The sequence below is a fragment of the Podarcis melisellensis genome, assembly GCF_964234715.1.
Source record: "Podarcis melisellensis genome assembly, chromosome: 9".
NCBI classification, from domain to species: Eukaryota; Metazoa; Chordata; class Lepidosauria; order Squamata; family Lacertidae; genus Podarcis; species Podarcis melisellensis.
In genome coordinates this window covers 13982431-14001940 of record NC_138541.1, presented here as the reverse complement: position 1 = coordinate 14001940, position 19510 = coordinate 13982431, and the positions used below count along the sequence as shown (strand labels likewise).

The 19510-nt window shown below is 46.2% G+C and overlaps 1 protein-coding gene across 2 annotated transcripts in view; it reads right to left on the bottom strand.

Moving 5' to 3' along the window:
- Positions 1-19510, bottom strand: part of ARHGAP24 (Rho GTPase activating protein 24) — a 361105-nt gene that overhangs the window by 329513 nt on the left and 12082 nt on the right. Inside the window, exon 1 of one of the 2 annotated variants that reach the window (XM_081924956.1) lies at positions 10065-10157. The exons of the other annotated variant lie outside the window; for it this stretch is intronic. The gene's annotated coding sequence lies outside the window, so the exon portion shown is untranslated. Of the gene's footprint in view, positions 1-10064; positions 10158-19510 lie in introns of those variants that run through there. 2 annotated transcript variants of the gene reach the window in all.

Genomic DNA, 19510 nt, shown 5'->3' with positions numbered 1-19510 from the left:
CTCTTTCTTCAAGACCTGGATCTCGACCTACACTTGGATATTGAAGGAGGAGGAAGAAGTTAAGGCAGACCTGTGGGCAGCAGCTGTGCAAATATTGCCAGCTGCCAGCAAGAATTGTCATTTCAGGGTCAAAACCTCCTTATACTCAAAAAAAGTAAAATAAAGTGAGGCTGATGAAGGAAGCAAGCAACCATCCACTTTTCAATTAATAACCCAGTGGTCATTCATGCGTGCAAGACACAGATTTGATCTCGTTTCCAGAAAAGGAGACAAAACCTTAATTCCAGCACACTCAAAGAAAGACAAAGAAATCAGCTGCACACACCGAGATGCTAGAAGGGACAGGGGCTCAGGGGCTCCAGGCTTTGGGATGCAATACTTCTTAGATATGTTTCTGGAGCTGCTGGGTTTGCACGTAGCTCAGATGGTAGAGCATGAGACTCTTAATCTCAGGGCTGTGGGTTCAAGCCCCACATTGGCCAAAAAGATTGCTGCGTTTCAGGAGGTTGGACTAGATGACCCTCGTGGTCTCTCCCAACTTTACAATTCTAGGATTAGTCAGTTTGAATTTGTTGGTGATGGGTGGCAGCTGAGTGAAGGGCACAGGTGGCAGACACCTGCAACCTTGCCCTCCAAAGTTCCCTGCTCCACCCATGTCTGCCCTCTTCTCATTTGCTGAGATAGACCATCCTGCTGTGGCTCCTTCCATATTTATTTTCCTCAGGCACACGCCGGGGGTCACAGGTGATCCACCAAGCAAGGAACCCAACCAAAGACCTGCTATAGGACAGTAGGCACCGAAAGGGCACATAGCAACCATTCATCTCCAGCTGACCTGCTTTCACAGGCATCCCGCCCCATCTGGTGGCTAATGGATTGAGGTTGAATCCTGACAAGACAGAAGTACTGTTCTTGGAGGACAGGGGGCGGGCTGGTGTGGAGGAGTCCCTGGTCCTGAATGGGGTAACTGTGCCCCCTGAAGGACCAGGTGCGTAGCCTGGGAGTCATTCTGGACTCACAGCTGTCCATGGAGGCGCAAGTCAATTCTGTGTCCAGGGCAGCATCTTCATCCCCATCATTATGCCTGGACGCTGAGGTCCAGCACCGAGGGCCTTCTGGCGGTTCCCTCGCTGCGAGAAGCAAAGCTACAGGGAACCAGGCAGAGGGCCTTCTCGGTAGTGGTGCCCGCCCTGTGGAACGCCATCCCATCAGATGTCAAAGAGATAAACAACTACCTGACATTTAGAAGACATCAGGGAAGTTTTTAATGTGTGACATTTTAATGTATTTTTAATCTTTGTTGGAAGCCGCACAGAGTGGCTGGGGAAACCCAGTCAGATGGGCGGGGTACAAATAATAAATTATCATCATCACCATCATCATTATTATTATCTCCACCTGGAGGATTGCAAACACACCATTTCCCCTCTCTCCCAGCCAACGGATACTAACACCCAGGTTTCCAATAGTCTCTCTCACACTGAGTCACCTAGGAGATGCACTCAATCCTGTATAGAGTCAAGCAATGCATCTGAGTCCCATACAGCAAGGCAAGGCAAACAATGCTTCAGTGGGAAACTAGTAATGCGGGTGATGCCCTTATAAGCACCAGTCAAACCAGAATGCAGTTTACATGGTCCCAAGTGCAGGTCTTAAGAGCTTCTTTCCACATGTGAGGCCTCAAGAGCTTGCAGGAGGCTCAACGGCAATTTATGTTAGTGCCTGATCATAGTCTATGCAGAACTGAAAGCAGAAGAGAGGTATTTCGCTAAAAAAGGAGGAGGACAATCAAGCACACTGTCTGGTGTCTGACTGATTTTGGGGACATGCACAAAAATATCTGTTTATCTTTAACACATTTTTGTACCTGAAACTAAAATGGCCGCTGATTTCTGCCTAAAGCAGAACCGGAGGTGAATCTGAAGGTTCCTGTTCAGGCCAAACAGCCACGAGCCATTTTGAGGGGTGTTTCAAAATAATTAAGTGTTCAACAAAATGTCTCTCGAAAGTTTCTTGCCTTTCTTCACCAGAAGCAAACTAATGACCACTCTTCCATACAGTTACTACTCCAGACAGGAGCTCATTGGTTCTTGTTATTAACAACAAGCAGAGAAAGGGGTGCCAGAATATTACAGCTCTGCTCACAGAGTCCTGGTATCACATCATGCTTAGTCTAGCCTTTCTGGAAGGTTGAGAACAGCCCCTGGCAAGAACGAATGTTTGTTTTCATGCATTTTTTCAATAGCAAGTCAGTGCCATTTGGCTTCCCACCATCGACACAGTTGGTCAGCTGTTCCGAAGGCTGTTTACCATCATACGCAGAGGGGTCATTCAACAGCTTGCTGAATTGCAGAAGAAACTGTCTACAGGCTTGCAAGGAAAACATCTTCCTTGTTCCTGAGTGGCATTTAATTCTTGCAATACAGTCAGATCCATGCAAGCAGGACCTAAGTACAAGGGCACTCGCCCCTTCCTGCAGTTTCCAGTAACTGGTATTCAGAAGTGTTGTTGTCTCTAACCAAGGAGGCAGAGCGCAGCCATCATGGCTGGTAGCCATTGATCACCATGAATTTATCCAACTCTCTTTTACAACTGTCCATGTTGGTAACTGTCACTGCTTCCTGGGGGAGCACTGGTTAACCATGCATTGTATGAGGGACCTCAGGTTGAGAACTTAATTCATTCTGGAGGTCATTTCTTAACCTGAAACTGTTCTTAACCTGAGGTACCACTTTAGCTAATGGAGCCTCACGCTGCTGCTGCTGTGTGATTTCTGTTCTCATCCTGAAGCAAAGTTCTTAACCTGAGGTATTATTTCTGGGTTAGTGGAGTCTGTAACCTGAAGTTTATGTAACCTGAAGTGTCTGTAACCCGAGGTACCACTGCACTTTCTTTTATCTGCCCTCAACATTCCAACATTCAGTTTTATGGGATGTCCATGTATTCTAGTGTTCTGAGAGTGGGAGAAAAACGTTTATCGATCCACTTCCTCTAGGCATAGGCCTATATACTTCTGTCATGTCACCACTTACTCTGTTTCCCCCTATAAATTAAACATAATAAACAAAGAAAGAAATAGCATAAACCTCCAAGTCTCACTATTTAAAGAGGAAAGACTTAGCTAACAAAGAGTAAACCAACCTAGGATTCTGCTCCCCTCCAAAAAAAAATGTAAAAATCAATCCGTCATGGTGCAAAGCTTCATAATATATATGGAAGAAAGCAAAGTAGAACGGAGTCAAAACAACAACAACAACAACAACAACACAGGAAGCTTTTTTTCTCTGTTAGAAAATAGCTGAGATTTTTCTTTTGCTCACCCCCTTGAAAAATAAGACAATTTGGCAGAATCATCTCTGCCCCTTCTTCATGGTGGGCTCCCCAACTTTTCTCCCCACAGTGGCCTGGAAACATCTCTAGAACGTAGTGGGAGATGTTAAAAGGTTGCTCAGACTGCCATCACAGCTGATGTTGCTACCTGTTACAATGACAGCACCCTCCCCTTCCCTCACAAAAAACCCAAAACCCACATCTTAGGGAAACGGTAACAAGCTATTCTGCCACAGCTATTGGTGAGAGTGGTCCCATCCCATCAAGAAACTATAGGAGTGTTTATCCTCTCAGTAGGAGAATTAGGTGAAATTGCTCCCCACTTCAAGGCTCTGTCACAATTTGGGTGGGGAATTTCAGGAGGTCATTTGCAAACAGCTGCAAAGCCAAGTGTCCAAACAGTTGCCTATACAATGCACTTTCTCCTCTGCACACATACACAATTTCCAAGTGACAGTACAATAATATGAATGAGTCAAAAATATTAAGCCAGTTTAGAATTCTTGGGGGGTAATTCCCCCCACCCTTTTCTTTTTTAGCCTTCACACATGCTGCTCATAATTGCTAGTCCATTTACACTTTGAGCTGAGTGGGATTTGCATATCTCTACCATGAGTAGGGAAAAGCCCTGATGGCTGTTGGCCCACCTCCACTCATTCATGGAACCTGAGAATATGTGGCTAGCTCATAGCTGTCAACTTTCAGATTTGAAAATAAGGGATCAGCAGCCTCAAAAATAAGGGATCAGCAGCCTCAAAAATAAGGGATCAGCAGCCTCACCTGTCCCAGGGACAGTCTACGGGATATCTAACAATCCGGGATAGCAGTGGGAAGCAGCGGGAAACAGCACTGGAATAAGGGAATTTACTGGGGGGGGAGGGAAGGTTGACAGCTATGAGCTAGCTACCTTGCAAAATGCAAGACCTCTGATCTTGCAAAGAGGGCTATGTGCACACAAGTTGTATGCCAAGACATGGAGGTCGGATGAACACAGATGGCTGCATGGGCAGAACTGTAAAGCCCAGTGCATATGAGAAAATGCATGCCGGTCATAGCTTGGAATGCAGAAGGCAGATGAGCCAATCAATCAGAACAAGTAGATCGTCTTCCCTGCAGCATTTGATTTTGATGGATTGAACCAGCTTTGTGCAAACTTCTTCGATGTTTATGCCAATGCTTTTCACATCCCAAATTGGCCTGCTTTTCTGGCCACAACATGAGCAAACATGAAAAGAAACACAAGGCTGGTCCAGCATGCCAAATCAGGAAGCCGCCTTTAACCCATTCAAAAATCATTGTCTGAATCACCTCTAAATAAAAGCCACTTTACAATGAAGTGGGCGGGTCTGGGGATTTAGACAGACGAGTCCTGGGTTTGAACCCCCTTGCTTGGCCTTGAAGCTCACTGGGTGCCCCTGGCCCAGTTGCATGCTCTTGTCCCAGCCTACCTCACAGGGTTATTCTGAAAACAAAATGCAATAGCCCTGTGGGGAAGGGATGCTGCTCAGTTGTAAGGAAGATGCTTTGCATGCAAGAGGTTCCACGTTAAATCCCCAGCCATCTAAATAATACTGAGCTAGAGGGACCAATTGGTCCGTGAAATATACTTGGAGTCGAGTGTGAATTTCATGCTCTTTATTCAGCTCATAGTAGCAATGAATGAAACTTTCACCAAAACGTCTAGCTATATATACATTATTTACACAATGGGCCCCACATGATTGGCTAATTCCAGGCTGCCTCTGCAGGCCAATCTGGTTGCTGATTCACTTCATCCAGGAGCCTGATTGGCTGCTCATGTGCAAGCCAATCAGGTTGCTGAGTCACTTCATCCAGGAACCTGATTAGCTTCTCCTGCTGGCCAATCAGGTTGCTGATTCACTTCCACCTGGAGCTGAATTGGGTGGCTCCTGTAGATCAATCAGACTGCTACATTCTGGATCCTATTGTTCTAGGATTCAGCTCAGTACATAACATTCCGTTTTCATGCAGCATGTAGGCTATGGAACCTGCTTGCTCCCAGTCCCACAAGAGTTAGTGATAGCCACCATGTTGGATCATTTCAAAAGAGGAATGGAGGAACAGGCTGTTGATGGCTACCAGCCATGATGTCTGTGCCCTGCCTCTTCAGTCAGTAATGCTTCTGAATAGCCATTGCTGGAAATGGCAGGAGGGGAAAGTGCTCTTCCCACAGGCATCTGGTTGGCCACTGTGAGAACAGGTAAAGGCCCCCTGGACGGTTAAGTCCAGTCAAAGGCAACTATGGGGTTGCAGCGCTCATCTCGCTTTCAGGCCGAGGGAGCTGGCGTTTGTCCACAGACAGCTTTCCATGTCTTGTGGCCAGCATGACTAAACCACTTCTGGCACAACGGAACACCGTGATGGAAACCAGAGCGCACAGAAAAGCCATTTACCTTCCCACTGCAGTGGTATCTATTTATTTACTTGCACTGGCGTGCTTTTGAACTGCTAGGTTGGCAGGAGCTGGGACAGAGCCACAGGAGCTCACCCCGTCGTGGGGATTCAAACTGCTGACCTTCTGATCTGCAAGCCCAAGAGGCTCAGTGGTTTAGACCACAGCACCACCCGCGTCCTCTAGGTGAGAAGAGGAGGTTGAGTTAGATGGGCCATTGACCTCATCCAACGGGCTCAACTTACCGTCTGATGAAGGCAACTTCATCTGTTCTGATGGACTCTGGAGAGCCACTTCCATTCATTAAAAGACAACACTTGGGCACATGGCCCAGTGGAGTGTGACCCAGTCTTAAGGAGGCTTCCTGTGCACCACCCACCTCTTGCCCAGCTCCCACTCATTTCAAAGGGGCTTGCATAGCAGAAGAACTGCTGCCTGCACTTTGCAAAACCTCCGCAGCTAAAGACATCAATTTGAATAGAAAATTTCTAACATCCTTGACAGTTTCCTTCCTGGGCTTTCCTGGAAAGCCAGCAAGGGAGTAGAACTCTGCAGCTTTGTTACGCCGCTATAGGATGACATCTCCTCTAGTTAAATGCCCACTCACATATTAATGCCGCTCAGGCAACCAGGAAGAGCTTGATGCTGGAGCCTCCATTAGACAGTGTTTTATTTTAGTTGGGGGGGGGGGGTTTGCAGATAATTAAGTATCGCCGGGCAGATGCTCCACAGTTGTCTTTTCCAGCTCCTGCTCTTCCCAAGGGCGGCCACTGTAAGTAATGTAAATTTTTATTAAAATGCCTCCATGTTTCCGATGGCGAAGCAGAGCCGCAGCCACCTGTTCTAATTGGAACACACAGCAATAGACCAGGCAGGAATGCCATGCAGTGAACAGAGAGACACTCACATATGGAGGGGGGGTTGAAAGAAAAATTGAAAGAGGGAGGGGAGCCCTTAATCTGAAACGCTGGTACAGCACAGGGGTCCTTTGTTCTCCCCACCTATGTGGGAGCTGCGGATCTGACATGCTAGGAGAACATTTAAAGGGCATCCATGCTCAGATGCAGAATAATGTTTTAAGAGCATTGAAATGCCAGTCTTGGGGTGCCAGGTGTAGCACAGCTTCACCCAAGCAGTGTTTTCTCATTCACGTCACAGAGAGAGAGGGAGTATTAATGAGCATACCAGTTCATTAATAACTCTGGGGGATAATGGGTACTTCAGAAGGCCAGATGGTCAGCCTAGGCTGGGGAGGATATGTGTGAAGTGAGAGTTCCCATGATCTCCAAACAGCCGAACAGGAAGGGCACCAGAGGCATGGCATGCAAATCGCTCTCTGCCACCTGCTATGAACCACTTCCCCTTTTGCTCATTTTTGCATCACAGCAGCGCTGCATTAAACAGCCCACCACTGCTTAAAAACAACAACAACCTGGAAATGGTGCGTATTTTGCATAGTTACAGCTACATGTGTTTTTCAGGAGAAAGCTACGTGCTAGGGATTGTTCCAGAAGCAGAAGGAGCAACCTTGCTAGGACTTCTTAGGTCTCTCATCATTTGTGCAATTAGCAACTGTGTGGATTATTATTGTTTAAATACAGCAAGCAGCTGTCATGGTGAGGCCTGATGGTGGGGTCCCTTCTTATGGCCCCAATCCAGATTGGGCCTTCGGCACCTGGCATTTGCATGGTAAGGAAATCTCCCGCTCATGTCAATAGAAACTTGGCTTTCTATTGATGCAAATGGCAGCTGTAGGGTGTGTGAGCAGGATTGGTGTGGCAGTGGGGAACAAAGGGTTAAGCCCTCTCACCTAGATGCTGAGAAGCCCCACTGAAAAGTGGAGCTAGGAGAATGCAACAGGTGCAATTGCACTGGGTGCAAAGCTTCTGGAATGCCACAACTATTACATCCACTGGAAGGCGAGAGGCGAGGGGCGCAGGATTTTGGTATCACCACTGTAATTTGAGACACCAGAGACCACCAGAGATTGATCATTTCATGAATGACAACACGTCCAGTCTGGCCTTGAGATACACCTTTCTTCCTGTCCCGTCCCCATCATCTCTTTTTCAAATCTATTCTTTACCCTTTTAAAAATGTTGACCAGCCTGCTTAGTTTAAGTTCATTATAAATTGTTTGCATTTCAATAAACTGTAACCTTTGCAGACCTCACATTCATGTTTTGCCCGTCACACTTTCTGCAATCCACTAAGATGGGAAAACTGTGTCCCTCCAGATGTTGGACTCCAACTCCAACCATCCTTGGCCATTGTCCATGCTGGTTGGGGCTGATGGGAGTTGTAGTCCAACATCATCAGAAGGGACACAGGTCCCCCCACCCACTGCCTTAAGAGTGTAAACGCAGCAAACTGTCCTAAAGTATGAAACAGCCCTTGCTTTGTCTTCAGCGAAGGACCATGAGCATCCTGGCCAGGGATCTGAAAACTGTTGTGTAACAAATCCAGTTCTGTAGCTCAGCAAGAGGAATAGATGAATTTGTCAGTTTCGGTTTCCTGCAGTTTTTCTCTTTTCCAATCTTAAAGCGGAGTTTCCCACATTTCTATAGCAATTTTGTGATTTACTTATTTATTAATCCTCATGGAAACTCACCAGCATTTTAGTGTGAATTTCTCTGAACTGCTTGTGGTCGTCCCCCCCCCCCATTTTTTTTGCAAGCAGTTCCCTAACATAATGCATTTTGGTACCTTATCTTCACTGCTATATACATTTAACATATCCTTACCCCAAATGTGAACCACCCTGAGATCTATGGGTATAGTGTGGTATGGAAATTTAATATAAATAAACATGCACCTTTTTGTACACATTTCTGGCTGGAAAACTTTGTATCAAAAGTTGCAGGAGTGAGAATTCTGCTGCATAATTTTTGTGCATCGGCTCAAAAAGGGCAAGTTGGGTAGTTTCTCATTAAAATGCAAGCAAAATCTATCCCCCTCCCCAAATGCTACTCAGTGTCAGAGCATCTAACTTTGCAAACCTAATGTTCCAGGTTGCAACCCTAGAATCCCCAGGTAGGATCCCTAACACAAACTGCAAGAGAGCCACTGCTGGCTGGTCAGTCTAGACAATACTGAGCTTGATGGACCAGAATAAAACAGCTTCCTATACAAATCAGCTTGCGGCACCTCAATAGCAACTATGTCCAGACGTCCCTGTGAGCTGATGCTCAAGGGGCCAGTTCTTGAAGCACTGCGGTCCTTCAAGGTGGTCCTTGAAGCATAGGACAAGCCAAGTGTAATGGCCTTAAAGGGAAAGGTAGCCGTGACAATATGGAAGCATCCAATGGAAGCATTTTGGGTGCAGCTCTAAAAGCTGTAACCAAACTAAAGCACAAGCAAATGAGCGTTCCCCTTCAGGAGGATTTCCTGAAAGTCTTAGAAAGGAAAATGACCACCAGCAGGTTGAAAAGCCTTAGGGAGAGGGAGCTCAGGGTATCTGGCAACGTGCTTTATTTTTCTGCAGTGGTAAGTATCACAAGATTCAAATTAACTTGGAGAGAGCAGCCTGAAATCTCCCTGTCTGCATTTCTGCTTCTCCTTGAGATTAGAGAAATATAGGCAGAACCATACCACACTGTAGCAAAGCAAACTGCAAACCCTATGCACACTTGTGGGGCGAGCCCTGCTGAACACCGTGGGACTTATACTCTGAGCAAACATGCATAGGATTTTGCTGCTGGGATAGGCAGCCAGAATGATATAAGAAATCACTAAGGAACCATTCTTCATTGACTCGAAGCAGATACTTTTTTACTATCCAACTGCATCTCAGAATAATCACCTTACACAGAAAAGTCTACTTATTCATTCTTTCTTAGCAAATGCGTTGCACTGCAGTTATTATGGAGATCTAAGAAGAACATTTGCTATAATTCCCATGCTGTTGTGTGTAGATTTAAGATTCCTCGGGACTTTTGCTATCAAAGGGGGTTATTAGACCGTCTAACCTAATGATCTTGGTGGGGTCGGAAAGCCTTTTACTACAGAGGCTCTTTTCAAATCAGAGCAAGCATTGCTAAGGTGGGAATTTCAGGACGCAAAAAGATTGTAGAGAGATTGCTCTCCTCGTTCCCCAAAGTTTAAACGTGGATTCTATTTTTAACCTCCGGGAGGCGAGGTGCAGTCGTTCTTAAGTTCCTCATCACCCAGTAGAATCCTTTAAGCTGCTTCTCCAAGACAAAAGGGGCATTATCCGGCAGCTGCTGTCGTTGCTGCCGCTTCCTGGCCCGTGCTAAGAACCTGTCAGAAGATCATCCCCCTTTGCTGCACTTTTCTCACCAACGCTTTCCACGCCACCTACCCTGTTCACAGCCTCCGCGACGGATCCGCAGCAACAGCAACAGTTCCCAACTAGAAGCGCCACCATAAACCAAGCGGGGGAGAATGAGTGAGTGAGTGAGTGAGTGAGTAAGTGAGTGAAAAGCCCTGACGTTTCCCAAGCTCACGCGGATATTCAAATCTGTGAACTTCTCTGTTAACTCCGTGCAGTTTCAAAAAGGAAATCGGAGGCTAAATTCAGCTGACAACTGTCGTTGCGCAAAGCTCTCGCTCTTCTCCGCCTCCCGGTTCAGCGCCGAGACCACTTGCGAACCATCCGAGGACCCTCACTTGAAAAGAGACCCAAGAGGATGAAAAAGAAGTTGAAGTAGTAATAGTCCTGGGATCTGGAACGGGCAGCCGTGCGCAAAAATGTGCCAATAACACCCAGCGCGCACGAGAGGCAGGGGAGCGCGCCGGGCCAGCCCTCCGCGGAGAGGGAGAGAGCTGGTTTCAGGTTTCACTCGGCAGCTGGCGAGCTTCTCGACGCGCAGGCTGCCCCGTCGAGGATCCCTTCTTAGCCGCACAGCTCACGCCTCCGGTATCTCTGGAACCCCGGGAAGCGCGGCGCCCTCAGCTGCGCGCCGAGCTCCAATAATGGCCCCATCCCTTCGCCGTGGAGCTCCACTCCGGCTGCTGGGCAGCTTCCTCTAAACAGCTTGTTTCCTTGCATTCAGATCCCACCTTTCCCGCACACCCTCCAACGTTTCTTCGATGAAAATAGGGACATCCTATCCCATAATAATAATTGTACTATTTATACCCCGCCCCAGCCAGCCACTCTGGGCGGCTTCCAACGTATATAAATACATAATAAAACATTTTTAAAAAACACTTCCCTATCCAGAGCTGCCTTCAGATGTCTAAAGGTTGTATAATTATCTCCTTGGCTTGCGGGTTGCATAACTCCATACCCTCCAACATTTCCCCAATGAAAATAGGGGTGTCCGAAAGAAAACTGCGACATTCTGGGATCAAATCAGAAATTGGGATGGCTTCAGTAAATCTAGGATTGTCCCTGGAAAATTGGGGCACTTGGAGGGTCTGTTTCGTCCATGGAGGTCAAAATAGGAAGAACATCAGCAGAGCCTGCTGGATACAGTGCCAGATTACTAAATAGACAGAGTAGTCACCGTTCTAGGGGCACCACACCTTTTAGGGGCCCTGTGACAATAGATCAAAATAATTGTGATTTGATCTGGAAAGAAAATTACAACCAAGCTTGCTTGGTTCAATGTTATCCCACTGGAACACACACACAAGGGGGAACCGAGATTTTGACTGCCTTTGACTGACATCCACAAGGTTTAATCCAGCACTGGCTGGATCAGGCCAATGGCCCACCAAGGCCAGTATCCTGTTCTAACAGTGGCCAACAAGGTGCCTGTGGGAAACAAGAAAGCAGAACATGAGCACCAGAGCAACGCTCTCCCCCTGGTTTCTGGTTTCCAGAAACTAGTATTCGTAAGCATTGACCTCCAACTGTGGAGGTTAGAGAATAGCCATCACAGCTAGAAGCCTCTCTCCCATGAATTTGTCCAATCTTCTTTTTTAAAGTGATCCAAGCTGGTGGTCATTACTGCCTCCTGGGGACCAATGGTACCAAATAGTATGGGAAACAGAAAAATTAACCAATAAACTGAAACTGACACAGGGACAAATAGAAGAAGACACCTTCACCCTGGTATGGCTCCCCTTTATCACATACACAGCCCAACAAGATAAGGACAAAAATCCACCAACAGCATACAAATCAATATGGCTAACCTGATCCAAAACACCCACCCACCCCACTCACACATGAAAACAAAGATCACCACAGCCAACCGCAAATGAACAGCCACACCCTGGGCCAACCCCAACCTCTCTCCAGTGGCGTAGCATAGGTTGTCAGCACCCGGGGCAGCACCCGGGGCAAGGCAAGTAATTTGCGCCCCCTAACCCGTGGATTTGCACCCCCTAACCCATGGATTTGCGCCCCCTAACCCGTGGATTTGCGCCCCCTAACCCTAACCCCCAGATGTTGCGCCCGGTGCGGCCGGCCCTCCCCTGCACCCCCCACGCTACGCCACTGCCTCTCTCACCACCAAAGGAACACAAGCGAACAGCAGAGAACCTGCACAAGCAACGCTGACACCAAACCCTACATAAAATAAGTAAAATAGAAACATCGCCACCTGACCCCACCCCACCCCACCTCCCCTCCCTCCACCTCTTTCCCCCTTTTCTTCCTAATGTCTCAACAAATAAAACTGATTTGTAAAAATGTTACATGGGGGGGGGGGAATACGAGAGAGAGAGATTGCAAACACTTTTGTAAATCAAGAAAATCTTTAATAAAAAATAAAAATGACTGCCTCCTGGGGAGTGAGTTCCATAGTTTGGCTATGATGAACATGGTTCTCCCCCCCCCCCCAAATCATTTAACCCTGTGAGGTGCATTAGGCTGGAAGGCTGCAACTGGCCCAAAGTCACCCAGTGAGCATTATGGCCAAGTGGGAATTTGAATGCCTGCCTCCCATGTCCTAGTCTAGCTTTCTAATCACTACACCACACTGCCTCTTTACTGCCCTATCTCCCCCTCAAAGCAGCCCGTTTCCTCCAAACACTGATGGAAGATTTCCAAACTCCACTCCTGCCTATGTGATCTACTTTCATGACTCCAGGAACCTTTGTATGTCCCAGAGCCTGGCTAGAGAGACCCCTAGTTTCCACGCAAGGCCCCTGAGCCACATTTGGAAAAGCGGGGAGGTTCCAGTGAAGCCCAGTCAGGTTATCCGGAGAGCTTAGTACTAAATGATGCTGCAGAACAATGCACAGTTTTATTTTGTTCCATGCCATTTATAGAATCATAGAACTGGAGAGTTGGAAGGACCTCAAGGGTCCTCTAGTCCAACTGCCTGCAGTGCAGGAATCTCAACTAAAGCATCCACGACAGGTGGCCATCCAAGCTCTGCTTAAAAACCTTCCATGAAGGAGAGTCTACCACCTTCCAAGTTGTCTGTTCTGTTGTTGTTTTTCCTCATTCTAAATTATGTCATAGTGCTGGTGTGAAGTTAACATCTTGTAAGTTCCTTAAAAGAAGGCCAGGGTCTGTATATACAGTAGCACCTTGGTTTTCAAACATAATCCATTCCAGAAGACTGTTCAAGTTCCAAAACATTCAAAAACAAAAACCTCAATACAGAAGCCTCAAAACAGAAAACTCAATACAGTGGTAACTCAGGTTACAGACGCTTCAGGTTACAGACTCCGCTAACCCAAAAATAGTACCTTGGGTTAAGAACTTTGCTTCAGGATGAGAACAGAAATCATGCAGTGGCAGTGGGAGGCCCCATTAGCTAAAGTGGTACCTCAGGTTAAGAACAGTTTCGGGTTAAGAACGGACCTCCAGAACGAATTAAGTACTTAACCTGAGGTACCACTGTATGAAAAACTCAATTCGAAAGCTGTGTGGCATGTTCGACTTCTGAGGCGCGTTCAAAAACCAAAGCATTTACTTCTGGGTTTACGGTGTTTGAAAACTGAAATGTTCATCAATGGAGATGGTCAAAAACCGAGGTACCACTGTAAACAGTATTTATGCATTCTGTATTCACATATATCGCGCCAAGCAGTTTACAGAAAGAATAAAACAATGAAATTATCAGTGCTTTAAAGAAAACCATTTAAAACTTTCTAGAATAAATTAAGATCAACAATAAGCTAAAAATTAGATTGAAACACATGTCAACATTCTGCCTACTTTGAAGCAGTAAATGCTTCTGAATGCAAGAATCAGCTTGCGGGTTTCCCAGAGGTATCTGGTGAGAACAGGATGTTGAAATTGGCCGGCCACTATGTTATTAATTGATCCTTGACTACAACAGCAGTAATTGTTGCCTAATCATTAAGCAAGAAGTGGAGTCAGGCTCCCTATGCCAACCTTAGCTGGGGCTCTAGCCTTTTATGTCCTGCAGGGTCCCAGGTGTCACCTCTCAGAGCAGGATGAGGAGGAGCCTGAAGGATGCTTGCCAGGGATTTCTTACACCAGGGATCGAACTGGGATCTTCTGTGTTCAAGGGCAGATGCTCTACCACTGAGCTCTGCTCCTTCGCCTGAACCTAGGACCTTCTGCATGCTACCCTGATTGACTTGTAAACACTGCAGAGGGTACGGTTTTGACACCATTCTGCAGAACATCAACGCTCCCCTTTGGTTAAGCGCAGCCGATAGTTTAACAACTTTGACAGCAGCTCAGAGGCTCCTAACGGAATAAAGCAAACAGTAGGAGAATGTCTAACATGCTAAAAAGGGAGGGGACTTGCGCAATAAGATGCGAAACGCAGCAGGATACCTCTGCTTGCCTGAGGCTTGGTTTGCTGCCAGCCACTATCTCCCAGGGAGGCCTTGCCAGAATGACATAAGTAAGAGAAAGAAGCCTTTAAGTGGGTTGGGAGTACCTCCAGCAGCAAGGAGCAAGGCAGCTCTCTGATGAGGTGCTCATACTGGGGGGAAACCTGTAGGTTATGGAGGGAGGCAATTGGCAACCCTGAAACAAGTCGTTTTCCCCCCACAGCTGTTCTCTTGCATCTTTGCATGAGCAAGAAAGCCCCACGAATACACAAAACACCGCTGGTTTAAAAAGGGATAGGAAATTGCTGCTTAAAAGCTAGACTACCCCAGGGAGCATTTCCAATTACACAGAAAGAAATGAGGGGCAACACATAAACTGACTAGATAAAAGAAGATGAAGAAGAAAAGCAGGGGGGAAAGAAGGCAACATAAAATAGACTCTTCCAGTTGCAAGTGGAGATAATGCAAGGAGCCTTTTGGGAACAGCATGCCAGTTTTGTAGGCGCCATCATATACAAAAGAAGACTGGCGAATCAAGTTAATGGAATACGCCGAAATGGCGAAACTGGAAAGCTCAGAAAACAAGAAATTCAGAAAAGTATGGGAAATGTTTATTGTATATATGTGAAAGTGTTGTAAACAAGTTAGCACATCGGCAGGATTTTAAGGACACTTGTAATTTTAGAGATATAATAGGAAAAATTGGATGAATATTTTTTTTGGAATAGTAATGATATGCAGTTAAAAAGGAAAATGAAGGAACCAGGGTAGGGAAGTCACGGGATTCGGAGAATCCCTATTTTCCAATTTGAAATTGTTTTTGGCATATAGTTGTGTGTGTGTTTGTTATTAACGTTTTTGTTGTGGTGATTTTTACTTTTGTATGGTTGGAAGAAAATCTAATAATATATATATATGTATGTATGTATGTATGTATGTATGTATATAAAAAAAGAAGCCTTTTCCAGCCTGATGCCTGCCATATTTACTTATTCATTTTATTGCATTTATATACCAGCTTTTCTCCATAGTTCCCTCCCACCTCCTTTAACCCCCCTAACAACCCTGTGAGGTAGGCTAGGCTAAGCAGCAGAGACTCGCCCCCAGCTTCATGGCCAAGTGGGAATTTGAACCCTGGTCTCCCAGGTACTAGTCCAACACTAGCCAATGACCAGGGAAGATGGGTGATGTAGAGCACTTTGAGGAAGTGCCATAGCTCAGCGGTAAGGCTTCTGCTTCAAGTAGGGCTAGTGTTGAATAACCGCCTCTTAACAAAAAACTGAGGTAAGATGGTAGCAGCAATTCAGCAAAGTTGTTTACACAGGCCAATTTCCATTATGTCTTCTTCAGAAAACCTTCTCGGAGCCAATTTAAACATCACCCTGCCCCAACGCGGTTGGAAAGCATTGCTCTGGGGCAGCATGTGTCACACCCAACATAATGTATAAGGGTGTGATCCTGTGCATACGTATGGACAGACACTGCCGCCTTTGTTTCATTTGAATCCTCTTGAAGGCGCCTGTTTGGCTCCTGGCATGGTACCATTATGCGCCCTATACCAAAAGAAATTGATCAATGATGGAAATGATAGAGTAGCCTGGTCTGTTACTCATTAAACAGGAAAACTGGCCCCTGCAAGAGGTCTTTCCAGAAGGACAGCTCTCTCCATCAGCCACAGACTCCTGATTTTTGCATGTTTCGCTGCCAGCCTCGAGCAGCTATTCCACCTCTTCTTCTAGCCACCACTAACCACTGATTTTCATTACTTGTTGTTGTTGTTTATTCGTTTAGTCGTGTCCGACTCTTCGTGACCCCATGGACCAGAGCATGCCAGGCACTCCCGCCTTCCACTGCCTCCAGCAGTTTGGTCAAACTCATGCTGGTAGCTTCGAGAACACTGTCCAACCATCTTGTCCTCTGTCGTCCCCTTCTCCTTGTGCCCTTCATCTTTCCCAACATCAGGGTCTTTTCCAGGGAGTCTTCTCTTCTCATGAGGTAGCCAGAGTACTAGAGCCTCAGCTTCAGGATCTGTCCTTCCAGTGAGCACTCAGGGCTGATCTCCTTAAGAATGGAGAGGTTTGATCTTCTTGCAGTCCATGGGACTCTCAAGAGTCTCCTCCAACACCAGAATTCAAAAACATCAATTCTTCGGCGATCAGCCTTCTTTATGGTCCAGCTCTCACTTCCATACATCATTACTTAGCTGTTCTCTCTCTCTCTCTCTCTCTCTCTCTCTCTCTCTCTCTCTCTCTCTCTCTCTCTCTCACGATATCAAAGGAGCAATCCATTGGGTAGATAAAGGATTGGTAAGTTGTGTGATTACTACAGCAAGGTTAACTTGAGCAAAACAGGGGAGGTCTTAGAACCTTCCTTCCTTCAAATAGAGCTTTGTTAAACTGTGGGGTGCAGAATGGGAACAGGCCACAGCTCAGTGGCAAAGCACCTGCTTGGCATGCAGAAGGTTCCAGGTAAGATCCTCAGCACCTTCAGGTAGGGATTGAGGGGAAACCATCCCCGAAACCCTGGAGAGCTGCTGCCAATCAGCGTAATCAATATTGAGTTAGATGTGTTAGGATTTTTATCCATCTGTGCTGCTCCAGCAGTAGCACTATGTTTTTGTATATCATGTGAGTGTCACAGGGAGTGTGAGACAGGAAGTCTCAGCACAGTTGGAAGTTAGTTTCATTTCTGAATGTGTTGCTGTTTCTGTACTGATGCCCAAAGAGCACAGATGTGCTGATGGATTCACTGTATATAGACTGTAAAATAAAGTACAGTGGTACCTTGGGTTAAGTACTTAATTCGTTCTGGAGGTCCGTTCTTAACCTGAAACTTATTAACCTGAGGTACCACTTTAGCCAATGGGGCCTTCAGCCGCTGCCACACCGCCAGAGCACAATTTCTGTTCTCATCCTGAAGCAAAGTTCTTAACCCGAGGTACTATTTCTGGGTTAGCAGAGTCTGGAACCTGAAGCGTATGTAACCCAAGGTACCACTGTAGTTTAGAGCTACTGATTGACTCTTTCTTCTGCTATGATATGCCAGAAGACGAGCGTGCTCCTCTCAGGAGGGAGGGGACACTTATCACCGGTCTCTCTGGACTGAGGGAGATTTATAGCCAGAGGGTGACCATCAGAGAGACACCCCGGAGTCTTGGGAAGATGCCGGCCTTCCCGGGCGTGTTTCCAACAAGATGGACCACTGGTCTGACTTGGTACAAGGCTTCCTATATCCAACTCATTGCATCAGAAGCAACGATAAAAGATAGCATACTGCTGAGGTTAACTGGAATCCTGTTTCTGAACATTGCAAAAACGCATCTCTTTTTTAAAAAATATAAAAAAATCCTGAAAATACATCAGTGTAATTGTTAGAGAGTCAGACTAGAACCTGGAAGATTGGGGTTCAAATCCTCGCTCAGCTATGAAGCTCACTGGGTGAGGCTAGTCTCTGCCTCTCATCTTAACCTCACAGGGATGTGGTGGGGATTAAATGAGGGTGGACGGAAGCACATACTCCACCTTGAAGTGCTTGGAGAAAAAGATGGGGTCTAAATGCCATCAAACAATGTTATCAGGATAGGAAAGTGTGTGTTTTAGAAATGGAATGCATTCGATTTTGAGGTTCCAGAGGGTTTGGAGACCCTCTGGAGAAGGTTTTAAGAGGTACAACAGGTATTGAAGAGGAGGAAGCTGATGTCCCTCTGGATTCCATGCCGTGCATTTGAATTGTGAGAAACAGAAAATATTTCTTAACGAGTAAAAAATAATGATGGGGATAATTGGGCCCGAGTGCTATGAAGAGGATAATTTTTGGTGCTTTGCTCCCAGCAGAAAGGCTTCATTACGATCAAGGGAAGTGGTGGGGGAGGGAGGTTTGGAGAAGGGCAGACAAGTGGAACTTCACATCTCATGGAAGCGGCTTACACGGTTTCTGGACATGTGGGATGTTATGTAAGTCAACAGAAATCTTGTTGCTCCCCTTGCTCATTTACACATCTGCCAACTTTCCCCTTTCCAGCTGACAGTCTTCTCTTTTGGAGTGAGTCTGGAAATACGGCCAAGAATGTATTTATTACTACTGCAAATTCTCACAGTGGAAACTCCCACTGAGAATGAATTGAATTCACTGTTCAGTTTTAGGAAGCCCGGCTCTAGCCAAGGCCTTGAGTTCATCTGCTTTTTTGTTGCTGTTGTTGTTCTCTTTAAATGATCATTTGATGATCCTTCCCATTCTCGCTGTAACCACTTGTAGCAATGGAGAGGGGGAATCAATGAAGAGCCCACAGCATATGCCTTGCAGGCAGGCAGGCAGGCAGGCAGGCCGGGCATCCCAGTTTGATCTCCAGCTCAGAGAGGTAGCAGGGCAGAGGAACAGTCTCCGGCCAAGAACCTGCAGAGCTTGCAATCAAAATAGACAGGACTGGCCTGCACAGACCAACTGGCCAGTCTTGCCTGCTAATGCTAGGGCAAAGGATGGGATCAACAGCTAATTTTGTCTTGTTTCTGTCTCACTCACACTCAGCCATAGTGTTTCGAGCAGACTTCTTTTTTGAGAGAATGGACAAAAAAAAACCCCCCAACAACCCACTTTTAATCTGCCCGCATTTTGTCTGCCCCTTTTACATAAAACATCCTTTTAAAACCTTCCTGTCTGTAAAACAGGAATTTTGCATGCGTATTTTATACAGTACAATATACAAACTTTTGTGTGACATTTGTGCACACCCAAAACGCATCGCAAAATCTGGAGAAGTGTGCATGATCTGATGGTGCACTGCTTTCCAATCCACAAGTAAGTGTGGCAACATCAGATTACAGACCAAATGCATTCCCCTCCCATCTTTAGTGAAAACTGTTGGGGTAGCAAATTCTGTCTCCCAGCTGTGGTTAACAGAGTGAAGGTTGTCACCAAGACTGTGCCCTTTCCAAAGAGCAAGCTCCCCCACCAATCTTATTTGGCCGTAAAGGATACCTTAAAATACTAATTACAGGTAGGTAGCTGTGTTGGTCTGCTGTGGTCAAAACAATTTTTTTTTGAAAATTATTTTGTTAAAATACTAAGCGAGCTCCCTCTTGAACCAATGTTTGTTAA